Below are 6121 nucleotides of genomic sequence, written 5' to 3'. Positions count from 1 at the left end.
CCTCAAATTCTAATTCTGAGGTATTGAAATTAGATTCGTGGAAAATTACTTCTTTCTCGAAAACTACGTTTCTTCAGAGGGAGCCGTTTCTCACAATGTTTTATGCTATCAAGAGCTCTCTATTACTCTCTGCCAAATATGGTTTCATGCTAACCTTTAAAGCAACACGTTGGCTTGGATCGGTCGAGTTGGTCTTTGAAAAGCGTTTGTAACCGTTTTTTATAAAATGCATATGGTTAGATAGATGTTGTAAAAGTACAACTTGTCATTGACGTTGCAAGAGAATAATGAATGAAAAAAAACCTTGTTGCACAGTGTGCTTTCAGTATTTTATTTATTGAGTGAGAAATTAATTAATCATCTTAACTTTTGTTGATTTGCCAAGCTATTGTCTAAGATTGTCTGTCATACACAGGATTTAATATTCTCTAATTATTAAAAGTTTGTATAATAAGGACAATGCTCATACACTTACTATCACATCCTCCAATACAATTGTTTGGTTGGGTTTTTTTTTTTAAATGTTTGTTTAATATTCTCTGGGACCAATCCAGGATATAAAGAAATTGCACTTCTCGGACTCATACTCGCGTTTTTACTGAAATCTGGTTGGATTTTTTCTAAAGAAACAATTACAAACTTTAGTGTATAATTTTGTTTATGTTATGCATATAGGCCTAGGTCTTCGATTAACGAAAGGTTAAGGATAATTTCACGAACTTTGTTTATTTCCGTTCGATATTCGTAGAACAATAACGGCAATGTTAATGATATTGCGATCTCTGTTTATTACTTTGATACAGAGCTGTTGACTGCTGATTATGCCCGCATATCCAAACGGGAATCCCCGATGGATACGTGGACTTATTTTATCAGGAATTACTTAAATTACTTCGGAGTACCAGTCGTGATAACCTACGATAACGGTCGCTTCGAGCTGACAATCCAGGGGTAACCAGATTCGACCATGGCCTACGACGCACAATCTCCGCTTCAGCCCACCAGCTGGTTTGTGAGTTTTTATACTCATGGCGATGTGAACTGAATTTCACTAAGCCATGTATTAATGATTACTATCCAAAGATCGATCAGAATTAAAGGCTTTACAGAAACACATGATTAGAAAAGTGTGCAAACGCACAAAGACAACACAAACAACAACAACAACAACAACAACAACAGCAACAAAAACCACAACATTATCATGCAACAACAACTGCAACCACAACATCATCAACAACAACAACAACACAAACACCACCACAAACAACAACAACCACAACAACTACAACAACCACAACCCCAACAACAACGACGACGACGACGACGGCGACGGCGACGGTGGCGGCGGTGGTGACGGTGACGACGACGACGACGACAACAGCAACAACAATTAACGCATTTTGTTGATTGACAGCGATTGCATGGTTATTAAACTTTATCTATCGTTACAGACAAAATAAATCAACTATTTTGTGTTATTATGTGATCTTATGAAATCATTGTTTGAATTTTAGTAGAACCGTTTGTATTGCAAGTTTTACATAACTTTGAGACTTTGAACACAGCTGGAAAGTCTGCGTATGACTAATTAGTAGTGTGGCGAAAATATATTCTTGTTTGTTCCCTTCGGATGCAATTAGAAAGGAAACGATCTTAAACCAAGAACTTTTGGTCAAAGTTGGTAAAGACCAAAAATCGCAAGTTTATTAAAACAAATAAATATTCGAGCGGCTGAATATTAATCTGTGGGGACGTTCGTTTGAGGAAAATATATCCTAATTTAAAGGCAGAGGACTCTGGCAAGAATAATAGACAAGGGAAACAGATATAAATTCTGGAACAATAAAACGAGAGGATTTATTGCGTCTATAAACCAAGAGCAGTACTTGCCCTTAAAAATGCACACAAATCGCTCAACAGTGTACAACAAATAACTGGCAGTAATTTTTACAATAAATGGTGACGTGGATAGTTAATAATAATCCCTTTATAAACGTTAACAACTACTGGACCTCGGCTCTCTCCTTAAGGAGGTGCTATATGAACAGTTACTAACCGGGCCTCCGTGAGGTGCCCGATATATCACGTAAAGCAGGGAAATTATTATTTAAAAAATAGAACAACAAAAATCACTTTATATACGTGAAATGAATCAAAGAGGTTTTTATCTTACCGAATATTTAGTTTTGTCTGTTTGGTGCGCCATAGGCCTTCTCTCTAATTTGCAGTTTATGCTTTCCTTGCGCCAGAGATGCACCCATACCATTGTGTTTGATAGTCTAACTCATTCAAGCGTACCCCTATATAAATGAAGCGCTTTCTCAGCTTCCCCATTCAGGTGATTTCACAAACACACCGAGTATCATCTATCTTTGCCAATAATACTTTAAACCTGACATGTCTACTTCAAGCGACCACGTACAAACCGCCGAAATTTTTGACAAGTTTAAAGACTTTTTCGACGCTAAGTTTAGCGCTATCAACAAAACACCTAATGACTCTACGGCGCTGAAAGAACTCAAACTCAAACTTGAAGCCAAAGATCTGTCAAGACCAGGCAATATCGCCCAGTACGAATTCTGCGGACAACTCGAGATTGTGCTTGCAAAATCCAATCTGCCTTGACCGTCGATATCAACATCGAAGCAGCCCTACAAGCCGTACAAGAAGGGACGACCCTGATTGCCGAAAGAAAGCAGAAAGTTCTAATAGCCGACTCCAGCAAGGCCGGCTGGGGTACCGTGTCACATCTAGACAAAACCAACGTCGACAAATTGACTGCTGAACAGCAGAACAGGTTCTCGTCGCAGAGGAAGCTGCTTTGAAAGATATAGAGTCGCGCAAGCGGCGACGGAATGAGGCTCCGAAACACCAGCAGAGTGGTTCTAGGCCCACATTTGGTCATCCTGATCGCCATCTTTTTCGAGGTATTGTAAAGCGATTTGTTAAACCCCTACCTATTATACTTTGTCAATTTTCAAAAGCCGTTTGTGATCCCACCATTATCCCATGCTGTAAATAAATAATTTGAATCAAATCCTATTGCCTCCTTTTTCTTTTATTATGGCGTGTCCATTAACACTAAACTGTTTTTCATGCGTATGAGTGTAGCGAAGTAGCATGAAAATTTAGTTTTGTCTGTTTGGCGCGCCATAGGCCTTCTCTCTAATTTGCAGTTTATGCTTTCCTTGCGTCAGAGATGCACCCATACCATTGTGTTTGATAGTCTATAACTCATTCAAGCATACCCCTATATAAATGAAGTGCTTTCTCAGCTTCCCCATTCAGGTGATTTCACAAACACACCGAGTATCATCTATCTTTGCCAATAATACTTTAAACCTGACTTAATGCCCTCCCACCCTCCCGATCCCCGGGCAAAGGGTTTAATTTGATAAAATATTTTATTTTGTATTTCCAGTCGCCGTTTTTCTTTCTCTCTTTTTTCAAAATTGTGTTTTTTCAGGCATGCCGTCTTTTGAGTCGTGCTTCTCCTGTGGAATGTCTGGCCATTGGTCCAGAAATTGCCCCTACTCCTTTGGTTCAAACACCTACTCACGTTACCGAAATCAGGCAAGACCCACACCAGCCGTCCCTTTCACCGGGCAGAGACCTCCATTCCCATCATGGCACGCCCCATCCTACCAGTTCCAGAGAGCATTGCCCCAAGCAGGCAACCAGCGATATGCCCCGACAGGGTCTTTTGATACCGCCAGTACCAGCACCGCCTCAACATTGCCAAAGGCACAGTAAAGACAATATTCGCAATAAGTTCGATGACGTTCTGAAGGTACATTGTTTTCCTGAAAAGGCATCCTTACAGTCTGATAATTTACCAGTTAAAGGGAGACTAAAACAACATGTTCAATTCTGGCGTGATATAGGTTCCCCTGACATGATTTTATCAATAATCGAGCAAGGTTATGTAAGTCCTTTTGAAGAGGAACCCCCTCCTATGTTTTTCAGGAATAATAAGTCGGCCTTACGCGAGGCCAAATTTGTAACAGATTCCATTTTAGATTTACTGGCTTCTTCCCGTATTTCAGAAAAATCTCATCCTATTCGTGAACAGTCCTTTATCTGTGTAGTGTTTTTAATTTAGTCCGACGACAAATAAATCAGGCTTGACACCTTGGTTTGGGTTGCGTAGGCTCAACTCACACCCTCCTCAGCATATCATGATATATTTACATCTCCATTCAATTCCAAAGAAAAACCAACCGATCTGTCTTCTATAGAACAATTATTTGGTCATCTGGTCATCTTATTTCTCTGTTAAAAACAACTTTTAAGAGCTTCTCTCCGACCACACTCCTGGCAACTTGGCGACCAAAACAGAAAAGGGACCAAAAGTAAACCCTGTTCCGTAACCCGGCTAATGTTCATACGCCCCAGCCTAATTAAGTTACTCAACTTACTCATAAAGACCTGGAAGTTGGTTATCACATTCTAAATATTTAGATAATTATTTGCAAATAATTTACATACTACCGGTATCGATGAGAATGAGACTAAATTCCTCTGACAATAAAATAATCCCAAAAGTCTGGCCTTTTCACAACCTTACAACATGTATCCTCACGCTCACCGTTAAAGTGAAAGAGCGCCCTCAGTTGGTTACGGCATCATTCAACAAAAGTGTGATGTATACCAAAATTCGTTTCACCACATCTGTCTCATGCTCAGCTTCCAAGAAAAATAGACTTATTCTTGATCTCAGCGTTCTCAACAAATTCATACCAAAAACGCGCTTTAACTTGGACGACTGGAAATCGGGTATTTCGTTGTCCCCCGTTGTTGGTAGTATTTCTAGATTAATGACTCGTCACTGTCAAATGACCATCGCAGCCGCCTTTGATGAAAACGTTCCAGTCGTTCTTACAGATTTCTGTCTTTCTGTCCATTCACAATTGACTGCTTTGCTACTTTTCACAATGCTAAACTGCCCCGATTTTATTTTCGTTTTTGGAACCCAGGTTCTTCGGGTGAAGACGCCTTTGCCCAGAACTGGCACGGTGAAAATGCATTGTTGGTTCCCCCTGTAGCCTTAGTGGCATCCACCCTTAAACACCTACATCTTTGCAAATGTAAAGGCGTAATAATTTTCCCCTGGTGGCCTTCGCAACCCTTCTGGCCCTTACTATGGTCCCAATACCGTACCTGGGTCAAGGACCTCATTACTGAAGCTGGTTATCTCGCACTTAAACATGGCAGAAATCACAACTCCCTATATGGCTGCGTTGCAGCCGCATATCTAGACTTTGTTCCACTTTAATCCCTTCTCACTCTTGTACAGTGTGAGTATCACATATTTTCATTCTTAATTCTTCCTCTCTTTTTTTTTTGTGTGCATACAGATAGTCCGAAACCACCCATTTTGGCTCGATTTCCCCCTCAATTTCCAAGCCCAGAAAGAAATAATGCTGCTAGATGTAATCTTTGCTAAATCCGAGGGTACGGTTATGGCTTATTTCTATAAAATGTCGTCAATTTTTGTCCTGGTTAGAATTGCAAGGTATTCCTCTGGTGCTCCCCTTTTCTGAACAAGTGTTAGCAATTTACCTGTCACATATAAAATCACATTCAAACTCGGATAGTGCTTTGATTTCTACTGCTGCTTCATTGAGATGGTTACATTCCTTGGTTAATGTCAAAAGTAACCCGCTTGATGCACCCATCATTCAACATGTGATAGTCAGCGGTAGGCGGGAACTACATCGTCCGCCCGCACAAAAACAGCCAATTTCCCTTAGCCAGGTCAAAGCCATTGTCGACCTTTTCGCGGGTCCTGATGCCTCGCTTTTAGATCTTAGATCTGCCTGCTATGTCTCCCTCAAATATGCTCTCCTTTTTCCTCACAATGAGATGGCAGGTATGAAGGCTACCCACTTATCTGAATTGCCAAACAATAAGGGTATTTCAATCTTTATCCCAAAATCAAAAACCGACATTTTCAGGGACGGTAGTACTGCTTTTCTTTGCGACACACTGGACACCTACTCACCAGTTGCGATTTTACGCCGATTTTTAGAGGCTGCCGGGATCAATCTGGGTCAAGACAAATATCTGTTCACCCCTGTTATATTTTTGTCCAGTACAAAAACGTACAAAATTGGCG

This window comes from Asterias rubens, unplaced genomic scaffold, assembly GCF_902459465.1.
Source record: "Asterias rubens unplaced genomic scaffold, eAstRub1.3, whole genome shotgun sequence".
Lineage (NCBI taxonomy): Eukaryota > Metazoa > Echinodermata > Asteroidea > Forcipulatida > Asteriidae > Asterias > Asterias rubens.
Note: the sequence above shows the minus strand (reverse complement) of the source record.